Here is a 13,619-nt window from a genome sequence, read left to right on the forward strand (position 1 = left end):
CTTTTTAGTGTAGCTACTGGAAAAATTTAAATTCCATCTATGGCTCATATTCTATTTCTAATGGGTTGTACTTTTCTAAACAGTTGCTCAAAGAGATGCTCTATTTAAAAAAAAAAAAAAAGATTTGGGACGCCTGGGTGGCTCAGCTGGTTGAGCCACTGCCTTCAGGTCAGGGCATGATCCCAGGGTCCTGGGATCGAGTCCCGCATCAGGCTCCTTGTCCCGCGGGGAGCCTGCTTCTCTCTCTGCCTCTCACTCTGCCTGCTTATGTGTGCTCTTTCTCTCTCTGGCAAATAAATAAATAAATAAATAATCTTTTAAAAATAAAAAAAGATTTATTTGTTTACTCCAGGGTGGCGGGAGAGAGGCAGAGGGAGACGAAGAGAGAGTCTCAGGACCCTGAGATTGCAACCAGAGCTGAAACCAGATGCTCAATCCACTGTACTGGCCCCAAGATACTCTACTTCTTTTAAATTACTGGGAAAAACTAATAATAGTTAAATTGTGTTGAGTGCTCAAGACCAAGCAACAGGCTAATCTGTCATCTCATCCATCCCCTCACATAGCTGTATAAGATAAGCACTAACTACCGTGACCTTCATTTTACAGAGAAAAGAACTAGAGCTGAAAGAACCCAAGAAATAAGGTGGTATTTTAAGTAATGATGGGAGAGAGCTTAGTATTTGTGACCAAGAGGGCAGACATAGTAGATTGTATTATTTCCTCAATTTTTCACTCCTTCCTCCTTCCCCTGTAAAAGGATTGCAAGTCACCACCCCCACTTGGCCATATGACATGCTTTGGTCAATAGAATTTGAGGGGAAGGGCGCCTGGGTGGCTCAGTGGGTTAAGCCTCTGCCTTCAGCTCAGGTCATGATCTCAGGGTCCTGGGATTGAGCCCCACATTGGGCTCTCTGATCAGCAGGGAACCTGCTTCTCCCTCTCTCTCTCTGTCTGCCTCTCTGCCTACTTGTAATCTCTCTCTCTGTGAAATAAATAAATAAAATCTTTTAAACAAAAAAGAATTTGAGGGGAAGTGATGCACATCACATCCAAGAGAGTTTTAAGGGGTGTTACTAGAGTTTTCTCCTTCTTTCTTGTATGTTCCATCTGCCACAAGAATGGACACGTTCCTCAGGGCACATAATGAGAAGGTGCTCTGAGCAGAGCCTAGCAGAAGCACAGACATTAACAAGACAAGAAATGTGTGCATGTGGTAAACCATTGAAATCTTAGGGTTATTTGTTATGCGGCAAAGCTGCCTTACACATTCACCCCCAGCTTCTGAGAAGGGTTGAGTCCTTTGGAGGAAGGCAGGCCTTGGTTCAAATTCCAGCTCTGCTGAGTATCCAATGTTTGGTGCCGTTGAGCAAATAAGTCACTTCACGTCTCGAGGCCCCATTTTCCTCATCCATGGTATGAAAATAACAAGAGTGCTTCTACTTCATAGGTTATGGCAAGGATTAGATAATGTACACAAAGGACTTGGTGTTGAGAAAGGGCTCTGGTTCAGAGGAGAGAGAAAAATCTGAGGCACGGTCTTTTCTCTTAGGTGGAAGGACCAGTTCGGCTGACATTTCAGATCCCAGGCCTGACTGATGCCTGATCCTGAGCTTCAGACTGGGACTGTCACCTCTCTGAATCAGACTCTGACTGGAAATAACCTGGAAAAAAAATTATGTAAAATTTAGGTTGACAAGAACCCCACAACAGCATCTAGCTTAAGCTACATCGGCTTCCTTCCTCCAACCTCTTCTTCCCAGCCTCGAGACTCTGAAAGAAGCCCTCCCCCTCAAAACCCACAAGAACAGAAAACCCACAACTGAAGGTGCTCTGGGTTGAACTCTGAAAACTCACAACAAATGGGAAATTCGTTTATGCTGGTCTTATCAACAGATGCCCTTCCTGTTAGGCTGTTTGAAAAAAGAAACTGGTCCCTAGTCAAGTCAAGTTTGCCTGCTCTCAGCTGGACTGGATGACCTTGAAGTTTCAGGCAAGTTTTTATGGTGTGGAAGTGACCCATCTAAGAGGTCTGAGAAGACAGAATGTCACACTTGTGTGAACATTCACACACATATACAGGACAACATACATACTTGGACTTGAGAACTTTCCTTGGCAACCGGCAGATAACACAGTTCCCCCCACACCAGGCCCAGGGCATAAAAAATAATTTAAAAAATACGAAGTAGGTTGTATACCATAGAACTGATTTTGATTTAGCCAGTCCCCTGTTTACGTGACCTCCAGGGTTTTTTCCTACGTTGCTTGTTTTGTTTGCATTTACAAACAACATTGATATATACAGGCAGAGTGTAGCGGTTAGGACTTTAGATGCTACTTAGTTTGAGTTTCCTCTAAAGAGACTCAGAGACAAGGATTCCACTGCAAATTATTTAAGAGGTGATTCCAGGAAATATCAGAAGGGGAGTAGGTAAGGGAGGAAGTTAATAAAAGGGTGCACTTCACCAAGCAAATTACCACTGTGGGCGCTGGGACTCATTCTTGCTGGGAGCACTGGGAAAAATAGAACGTGCCTCAGAGCTATCCCAAAAGTGAGGAGGAGAAGTACACAACCTCCAGAGCAAGGGCTTCTGTCAGTCATTGGCTTAGGGAGGTTCCCATGCTAACTCCCTGGCACTTCTCATTGGCCCCCACACTTGCTGAGCCGGCCCTGGTGGACAGAGCCAAGTCCAAGGGCTGACAGGAGATCTGGGACCTGAGGGAGCCAGGTGAGGTGCCTAGGTTGCAAAATCTAAGGAGGTACTCACTTTCGGAGTTGTGCAAGCATGGGGTGGGAGATTTGAAGCATCAGATGGGCTTGCACAGAAAGGTGATTGCTTGAAGGAGGTCAGGAAGGCGCTGACAGCGTCTGCTCCAGGCTCTGCAGCCAGGCTGCCTGAGTTTGAATCCTAGCTTAGCCACTCAAGAGCTACATACTTTACTCCCCGGTGACGCAGCTTCCACATCTGTAAACTGGGATAATTATAGTCCTTACCTCATAGGACTGTTTGGGAGGGTTACAATGGAGTCGTTCACATAAAACTCTTAGAACAGAGCTGGGCATAAAGTGAGCTCAGAGTGTTAGCTCTGATGACATTACCATGAACGTGGCAGCACATATTTCCTGACATAGATCTTGAGAATCAAGGAGCCAAGATCACCTAATGGTCGAGAAAAGGACCTTTCGAGTCAATCAAATGAGAGTTCAAGTCTCTGATCCAGCATTTACTGTGTGACCTTAGACAAGTCATTTAACATCTCTGGGCCTCAGATCCCTGATGTTTAAAATCATTACTAAGTAATAACATACTTCACCACAACTAAAAACATTTTTTCCTAGTAAATAAAAAGATGAATGCAAGGTGCTTCTGTAAGCATTGTGCCTGATTTGAAGTAAAATGTGCGATAGGTCTTAGCTATGAGGGGAGCCTGGGTGGCTCAGTGGGCTAAAGCCTCTGCCTTTGACTCAGGTCATGATCCCATTGTCCTGGGATTGAGCCCTTCATCGGGCTTTCTGCTCAGCAGCGAGTCTGCTTCCCCCCCCGCAACACACACCCTGCCTCTCTGCCTGCTTGTGATCTCTGCCTGTCAAATAAATAAATAAAACCTTTAAAAAAAAGATCTTAGTTATGACTATTGCGTGTGGCGTGTTCAATTTTCCATACAAGCAGGAAGCTGCTGCTGTGTTGGAGGAGCCAGGAAAATATAATCCACTCAGCAATATTTACTGCATACCTGCAAGTTGTAAGATGCTAAGATGGGAAGTGAGGGCTATTAGAAGTGTTAACACTCCATCTTGGCCCTTTTGGAGCACTGGAGTATTTTTGTTCCTACTTTAATAAAATCATACATTCATGACCTTTGCTTTGTTCCTCACTCCAGTGGGCAGAGTAAACTTACCAGTGGTCCTGAGATCATAAGCCAGTCCAAAAGAGGGCAAAGAGAAAAGCTAACAAACCTTGGTCTCTGATGACTTCGTGGATCCCCCTCGAAAGCCCTGAGCTGCCCACCCATGAACCTGTTTTCATATGAGAGGAAGACAGAGTAATATGTGCTTGAGTGTCTGTTACATGCAGCCAAAATTAATCCTATGGTATACATCTCTCTTTGTTTTTTATCTTCTTATTTTTAGGCTCTTTCAGGGTACGGCATGGGGGAACGGTGTTACCTGGAGGTTATCAGGGAAAGTTCTCAAGCCTGGCAAGGAGGAAACAGTTTCCAGGCTGACTCTTACAGAATTTCCCTGCCCTGCCTGGCCTCTGCAGTCCAGCCCCTCCTCTTAATCTCTTATCCCCATCAGAGGCCTCCAACCCCTGTTCTGCTACAACCCGGTGCCTCCTGCTTTCTCTAAAGACATGCAGCAGACACATCCATCTTTTCAGATCACGCCTGAGGCTGGAGAGGGTGAATAGCAGTTCAAGCTACCCCTACACCAGCTCGGCCATCTTCCCTCTCCTCTCCTGGTATCCTCACCAGGCACCGGTTCTACTCAGAACACACCTGTCCATCTTCCTGCCAGGCCCATTAGTAGAGCAGCTGGGCCTTTAGATCCTGACTGATACCTTTTTTTTTTTTTTTTTTGGCAGGAGATTTCAGAATTGCTGGACAATTTTCAGAAATAATTTTCTGGTTCAGCCAAGGACAGCCAGGTTAGAAATTTGGAGAAAGGAAGGCAACCACCATCTTCAAATTCAGCAGCCATTTACGGTTCACCTATTCTGTTTTTCTACCCACCCACGCCTCATCTTTTCACCCTTCTTCAAGGAACAACACCTTGATTTTCTGCGGGACATTCCCCTCCCCGAAACAATGGTTCTCTTTTCCTGCATGACGGCAATGCCACTTCCTATGCCCAGAAGGGTCATGTGACCCAGACCTGGCCAATCAAAGCCTCACATGCTCTTGGGCACAGTGATTGCCACCCCAGGTTGGACCACTGAAAAGTCAGATGAGGACTTTTGTTCCGTCTATTAGCCAAGAGTTGGCTCCCTTTTCAGCTGGTCTTGGAGTTCTGAGAGGGGGGAGCTGCTAGCAGCCATCTTTCCACCCACAGGGCAGCATCTGATGAGGAGAGTGGAGTTAGCACAAAAGGAAGCTAAAACTAAGTGGGAGACACAGGAGGCCCGCCCAGTTAGCATCATTTGAGCTCCTGGATCAAGCCACAGCTGAATGTTTTCTTAATTATTATGCACTCTTCATTCAGATAAACAATTAACTTCTTTGCTTAAGTCACTTGGACTTCAGTTTTCTGATTCTTGCAAATAAAATTCGCAATTTTCTATCCCCCTTCCCTCACTACGTCGCCCTACAATATTCTATATAGTTTACTTATTTATCCTGTCTATTTTCCCCAAACTTCCCCCAAGTGCTGCATAAGGGCAGTAATATTTATCTTTTTGGAATGGAGGAGTGGGGTTCTGTTTTGCTGACTGACATAGTCCTAGATCACAAAATGGTGCTTGGCACATAGCAGATGCTCAATGAATATTTTTCAGTAGAAAAAATGAAGAGTCCTGCATAGTCCTGATAGGAGCTATCTATATATAACCTCATTTGGACCTTGTTCCCATTTTGCAGATAAGGAAAACTAAGGTTGTGAAGTTTAATGTGTCCAGAGTGACTGGCCTAATTAATGGGCAATCTAACATTTACACCATATCTTTCTGGCTCAAAGTCCACTGCTCTTACATTATATTGCACTGAAGTTCCCTTTATCATTCTGAAACAACACAGTCACCATGTCACCATGACAACTACCATTTACTGAACTCTTGCTGCTGCCAAGCAGACTCAGCTCTCTGCATGAATTGTCTTATGGACTTAACTCTCCACTCCCCACCCAAGGAGATGCCACTAATTATCCCAGTTTACAGAGAAAGAAATCGAGTTTCATAAGTGGTATCAGTGCCTTTATAAGAGACCCCACGGGAAAAAAAAATAAGAGACCCCACAGAGCTCTGTCAACCCTTCTGTTAGCTGAGGACACAGCAAAGAAATAGCCATCTATGAACCAGGAAGCAGGCTCCCACCAGACATCCATTCTGCTGACACCTTTCTCTTGGACTTCCGGCCTCCAGATCTGTTCGAAATATGTATTTGTGGTCTATAAATCCCTCAGTCTATGATGGCTTTGTTATAGGAGCCCAAAGGGACTAAGACATATATTACATGGTCAGAATATTAAAGCAAAAACAGAAATTTAAAACTAAAAAATAAAATAAAAGTACCAGGTATTCCAAAGGCCAGTGTTTTCCAAATTTCCTCATAACGTTTGCCATATCTTTATGCCCTCTGTATTATTACGTACTGAACATATTTAATCAACTTATAATTCTTGTATTTAAAATCTATTTTACAAAGAAAATTTTCATAAGTGAAAATCCAATGTCACTTTCCATAAGTAGAGGATAATTGTATGTATATATGTATACTTTGAAGATAAAACAATGTCCTTAAATTCTAACTGGATGTTTTCTCACCTAACAACTGGACCTGAGGTCTAATTTCTCTTTATTAAGAAGAGATTATCAGGGTTAGGACATTGTTAAAGACTTGGCAACACCAACTGAGACTTTCTCTTTAAGTTCGTCCTTCCTAATTAAAATATTAAATTAAAATTTAAAAGTAACTCACCGCTCCAAACGAGGATTGTCAGCATAGGCCCATGGGGCTGGCAAATGTTTTCGTAAATAAAGTTTTATTGGCACACCACCACACTCATTCATTTACATATTGTCTCTGACTGCTTTCATTACAGTGGCAGAGTTGAGTAGTTGCAACAGAGACTGGCCCATAAAGTAAAAAATATTTACTATCTAGCCCTTTATAGAGAAAGTTTGCCAACCCCTACTCTAAATCAGGTCACATTCAAATTCTGTGGTGTGGATTTTTACCACTTTCTAGGAGAAGCACCTCCTTTTAACCAAAAACCCATTGCAATCTGAAAATGTCAAATGCCAACATCAAATGCCATCCTGTTTGTGTTGAAAGAAGCTCTTTTTTTAAATTTTTTTTAAGATTTTATTTATTTATTTGAGAGACTGTGCAAGAGAGAGAGAGAGAGCATAAGGTGGGGAGAGTCAGAGGGAGGGAGAAGCAGGCTCCCCGATGAGCAGGGAGACCAACATGGGGCTTGATCCCAGGACCCTGGGATCATGACCTAATCTGAAGGCAGCCACTTCACTGACTGAGCCACCCAGGCGCCTGAAAGAGGCTCGCTATTTATTTATTTATTTATTTATTTATTTATTTTTAAGATTTTATTTATTTATTTGACAGAGAGAGACACAGCGAGAGAGGGAACACAAGCAGGGGGAGTGGGAGAAGGAGAAGCAGGCTTCCTGCAGAGCAAGGAGCCCAATGTGGGGCTCGATCACAGGACTCTGGGATCATGACCTGAGCCGAAGGCAGATACTTAACAACTGAGCAACCCAAGGCGGCTCTTGAAATGCAAAATCCCTCCCAGCTTTCTGAAGGCAACAGGCCAAAAATGCCTCCCTGATCCTGAGTGGGGAGGTAAGAAGAGCGGCCAGAACCACTCGTTTCCAGTGAATGGGTTTGTTGGGTGGTAGAATTGGGTGTGACTTTATTCTTTTCACTTCTCTATATTTTCCAAATATTTAACATGTTGAATTACTTGTTTAGGCTGCTATAACAAAGTACCACAGACTGGGTGTCTTAAGCAACAGGTGTTCATTTTCTCACAGTTCAAGGCTAAAAGATTAAGATCAAGGTGTCAGTAGGTTGGTTTCTTCTGAGATTTCTCCCCTTGGCTTATACATGGATGTCTTCTCCTCATGTCTTTCCTAGTCTTCCCTCTCTACCCATCTGTGTCCAAATGTCCTCTTTTTTTTTTTTTTCAAGTCTCCTCTTTTTATTAGGACCCCAGTCGTGTTAGATTAGGGCTTACCCTAATTACATCATTTTTACCTTAACTACCTATTTAAAGACCCTATTTCCAAATGCATCCACACTGAGGTAGTTGGGGTTAGGACTTCAAAATATGAATTTTACAGAAACACAATTCAGCCCATAGTGCACATATTATTTGCATTCTTTAAGAATGAACAGTAAGGGACACCTGGATGGCTCAGTGGGTTGGGCCTCTGCCTTCAGCTCAGGTCATGATCTCGGGGTCCTAGGTTCGAGCCCCACGTTGGACTCTCTGCTCAGCAAGGGGGCTGCTTCCCCCTCCCCCTCTGCCTGCTTCTCTGCCTACTTGTAATCTCTCTCTCTGGGTCAAATAAATAAAAATCAGTTAAAAAATGGACAGTAAATTGCTAAATATTTTTAAAAGGCACACTAACAATTGTAGCAAACATTTTTTTATAAAGATTTTTATTTATTTATTTGACAGACAGAGATCACAAGTAGGCAGAAAGGCAGACAGAGAGAGAGGAGGAAGCAGGCTCCCTGCTGAGCAGAGAGCCCGATGTGGGACTCTATCCCAGGACCCTGAGATCATGACCTGAGCCGAAGGCAGAGGCTTAACCCACTGAGCCACCCAGGCACCCCTGTAGCAAACATTTTAATCCAAAACTTTTATTATGTAAGTAATGTGGGTCTAACACTTTAAAAACTCAAAATCATGCAGAAAGGTGGCGAAAGGAATATAGACACCCACCCACACTCAATCCCAGTCCTTCCTATTGACAGTTTCTTGATATCTTCCAGAAATTTTCTCTACCTGAACAAGGGTATACAATATTTTCATAATTTTATTTTACAAAAATAAGATTGTTTTATATATTACTCTACAACTTGCCTTTTTACACTGAACAATAAATAAATCATTGTGTATTTTCAAAACAGTACACACATCTTGTACCTCAAACTCCACCTCAACACTTGCTTTGGTTTAAAACCCAGCTTGCGAGGGGGTTCCTTGGAAGCAAATCCCAGACATCATGTCATTTCACCTAGAAACATTTCAGTAGCTATCACTAAAAGATCAGTAAAAGATTTTATTTTTAAGCATATCTACAAAATAAAACCAGAGGAAGAATATGGGTGGTGGTTTGGGGGAAGGAGGGTAATTATTCTTTTAATTTTTATTTCTGTTATTGGTATTGCAAGATTGATTTGGGGACTTTGGAATATAAGATTAGTAAAGAGCCATTTGTTTCCTACTTCCATTCCTACCATCAAAATAGACAAGGTTTGGGGCGCCTGGGTGGCTTAGTGGGTTAAAACCTCTGCCTTCGGCTCAGGTCATGATCCCAGGGGCCTGGGATCGAGCCCTGCATCGGGCTCTCTGCTCAGCAGGGAGCCTACTTCCCCCTCTCTCTCTCTGCCTGCCTCTGTCTCTCTAGTTGTGATCTCTGTCAAATAAATAAACTAAATCTTAAAAAAAAAAAAACAAACAAGGTTCTATAAGCCCCAAATATCACTTTGGTGCTCAAACTTCCTTAACCTGTAAAGGGGCGAGGCCAGAGAGAGTAAAAGCTGCTTTCTTATCCTGCAGTGATTGGACACTTCAGGGGCAGGCAGAGGCCTGTTTTGCCTCCCCATGGGATGCACCACAGATGGTCCCTGCTCCCCACTGTCCCCACATGCTGTCCTGCAGGCCTCAGCCAGACCTGTGACAAGAGGCAAATAGTGACCTTACGAGGCACACCTCCTTGGTGACCAGTACTGTGTTAAGCATTTACTGAGATCATTTTATTGACTCCTGCCCCCGACTATTATTGTCCCCATTTTGCACCTATACTATTAATAGCTTCAATTCATTTGTTTATTCAACAAATTTTTAGTGAGACCCTGGTATGTGCCAGGCACTGGGAAAACAGCAGTGAACCAAGCAGATGAAACACCTGCCCACACCGCGACAGAAAAGGGGCCAACAAAGACCTGATACAATGACAGATGATGAAGAGTGACATGGCGAACAAGAGAGCAAGGTAAGGGGAGAGAACATGATGGAAGGGTTGGGGAAGGGGGGCTATTCTAGGCAGAGTGATCGGCGAAGTCCTGTCTGACAGCTGAGGGGGACAGTTGAGTAGAGACTTGAATGGAGCAAGAGAACAATTCTCTGGAGGAAAAAGCATTTCTGTCAAAGGCTCAGCTCTAGGACGGGAGTATGCCTGAGATGTTCAAAGCATAGCAAGGAGGCCAGAGTGTCTGCCGGTGGCAAGCAAGGGAGAAGGTGGTGCGGACCTAGGCTAGAGTGGGGAGGCAAAGCCTGCCCAAAGCTGTTCATACCAACTCCCAAGAGCTGGGTGACATTACATTGGTAACTTGAAATTGACCATGGTGAGAGTCTTTACACCAGGAAAATTGGCCAACACTGTAAATCAGGGCTTTATTGCTTTCTTTTTTTTTTTCCCCCTTGGAAAGTGGACTTACCAGCACACCACTGTTTGTAGACCACAATCTGGAGTTTAGATCTTACTCCAAGTTTGAGAAGAATCCATGGGAGTCTTTTGAAGCAGAGAGAGGCATGAGCTTATTTCTGTTTCTAAGACCTGGTTCCTGCCTGCCAGGTGGAGAAGAGAGGGCAGGAAGGCAAGAGTAGAAATAGCTAACTTTGAAGCATATTCCCAGAGCCATAGTGCAGTGGAAAGATCCATGTGTCACCCTGAAGACGCAGATGGCTAGCTATGTAGTCTTCAACAGTTTGAACAGTTCACATCCACACAACGATGACAGGACCTTCTAAGTACTATAACTGCATAATAGTAAACTTCGGCAAAACATATGGAAGCAACAGGACTTAATATATACAATGATGAAAAGTTAATTTATGTGTTTTGCTGAGATTGGAAGTTTATCCTCATCTACTTTCTAATGGATCATTTGTGAACGTTAGTAAGTAGTCATTTGACTTCTGTTTCTGTCATTCAAACAATAAGGTTCTTACTGAGGACATCCCTCCCCACCCTAAAAAAATAAATAGTTAACTTTGGTCCTGCAGACAAGGGAWGATAGTGGCTTGGACTTGAAGGGGCTGAGTCTGGGATGGGTTTGCATTTGCTGATGGGTGGGGAGTATGAAGTGGGATCAAAAGAGACACATCAATATTGAGATTTACTGTGGCTGTTCGTGTGTTCTGGTTACCTATTACTGCGTAACAAAACATCCTGAAACATAGTGGTTTAAAACAATCACGGTCATTTATTCATCTCTGCTCTACTTGGCCTCAGCTGGGCAGGGGGGTAGCTCAGAGGACTCCTTGGATGCTGGACTCATCTAAAAAGTCTTCACTCCAATGTGTGATGGTTGGTGCTGGCTGTTAACTGACCTCGCCCGTGACCAGAACATCCTCAGGGGCCTTCTGCCCGCGGCCTGGCTTCCTCCCAGCACAGTAACAGTTTTCTCAGAGTGAACATCCCAAGGGAAAGAGAAAGTCTGGGGAAGCTGTGCTACCTTTCTCTTCCCCAATTTGACTGAGATATTATTGATGTATAACATACATAAGTTTAACGTGTAGAAGTGATGATGCCATACATGTATATATCGCAAAATGATTACAGTTAGGTTAGTTACCACCTCTGTCATATAAGTGTGTGTGTGTGTGTGTGTATGTGTGTGTGTGTGTGTGTGTCTTGATAATATTTAAGACCCACTCTCACCAGCTTTCAAGGATACAATACAGCATCACTAACTGTACTTACCATGCCCAGATCGGATTTATCTTAAAGCTGGGAGTTTGTATCCTTTGACCAACATCTCCCCACTTCTTCCACATCCCCCAGCCCCAGGTAATCACCATTTTACTCTCTCTGAGTTTGGCATTTTAAAATTCAGCTTATAAATGAGAACGTACCATCTTTGTCTTTCTCTGTCTGACTTATTTCAGGCCAGAAAAGAGTGGGATGGCCTGTTGTACCTTCTGAGAGGCAGCCTTGGAAGCCGTGTAGTGACTTCTGATGTAGGCATGGTCCCACCCAGTTTCATGGGTCAGGATCCTGGATTCCATCCCTTGGCAGGGGAGTGGTAAGGTTCTAGAAGAGCAACTGGGACTGGAAATACTGTCATAGCCAATTTTGGAAAACACAGGCCGTGACATTGTGTTTTAGGTACCATGTGAAGCAGCCCACGTATACGGTCTCGTTCAGTCTTGCACTATTCTCACTTCACAGATGACACAAATGAGACTCAGAGATGTCACTTGCCTGAGGCCACTCAGCTACTAAGGGGACACACAGGGGTTTGGGTCCAGGTAATAGGCAAGTACCAGCCAAGCTGACTTGGAAGTGGCAGAGAATGGCATTTGGAGGGGGAAGTCAGAGACAGGGAGACGAATTTTGGGGAAACTGGCTGCTCTGCGCCCCCTCACAGCCCCCCTGGCATCCCCAGTGCCAGCCTGTGTTTCCCAAATGGCTCCAAGGCCTCAATGTTCTGCTAACTACCAAGCTGTGAAGAAGAGATAAGCTTTGAACATTCACAGACAGAAAAGACAATTTGCTCTGGGGCAGGCCCTGGGAGCCTGCTCTGACTTGGCTCTGGAGGGCCCCGAAATCTGGACAGAGCTTCCTGGCCAGGCTGGGTGGGGGCCAGCGTGTGGGCAGATGGAAAGGCTAGTGGAAAGCACTTATTCCAGAAAGCATCAGCGTGTGGCTCAGCTTCTCAGCGAAGGAGCTGGAGGGCCAGGCATTCCAGGTCACACAAAATTCAAGATCCGCAGAAGGTTTTCTAAGCTAAGCCGGCAGCCCCCTCACAGCAGTCGCTACTTCCCAGGAGAAGAGGCCAGGCCGGTGCAGAAACCAAGATGGTCTCTAGGGAGCAGCAGTTTCTCTGCCCTGTTGTCCCACCATCAGCTTCCATAGTGGGCAGCCTCCGTGGTTTGCCAGCATGCTGGCAAGGAAACATTGGCTTGCTGCTGGCGAGGAAGCCCTGGCTTGGGGTTTGACACCAGAAAAAAACTGCCAGAATAATATGGGGACAGGGGGCCTCACAGAGCTTATTATTATTGCTATTCTTTGCATTTCCTTTTTCTTCTTATTTTTTTAAAGCGATCTCAAATTGTTTAGATTTTTTGTTTGTTTTTTGTTTTTTGTTTCTCTAGTAGGCTCTGCATTCAGGTGGAGCCCAACACAGGACTTGAACTCACAACCCTGAGATTGAGACCTGAGATGAGATCGAGAATCGGATGCTCAACCAACTGAGCCACCCAGGTGCCCGTGTGTGTGTGTGTGTGTGTGTGTGTGTATACACACACATATATATTTTTTTAATAAACCATCTCAGGTATTTAAAAAATGATATCAAGCCCCCAGACTACACAACCCAAGTGCCTCCCAACAGGTGAATGCATAAACATATTCTTCTCTACCCTTCTCTACTATGGATATATCTCAGGAATAAAAAGATGTGTTCTATCGACACGCATGACCTATATGAATCGTAGGACCACTGTGCTAAGTGAAGGAAACCAGCTGCCGGAAGGGCTTACTCTGTGTGATCCCATGTATCTGAAACGCTAGAAAAGAGAAATCTAATCTGTCATGATAGAAAGCAAATCAGCCGTTGCCAGGAACTGGGTGGAGGCAGACTGACTACAAAGGGCATGGAGAAAATTTCGTGGGTGACGGAAATATTCTGTATCTTACTGGGTGGTGGTTCCATGGTTGTAGTCACTGGTCAAAATGCATTGAACTGTACACTTAAAACGGATG

Source organism: Lontra canadensis, unplaced genomic scaffold (genome assembly GCF_010015895.1).
Source record: "Lontra canadensis isolate GAN:19392208 unplaced genomic scaffold, GSC_riverotter_1.0 scaffold58, whole genome shotgun sequence".
Lineage (NCBI taxonomy): Eukaryota > Metazoa > Chordata > Mammalia > Carnivora > Mustelidae > Lontra > Lontra canadensis.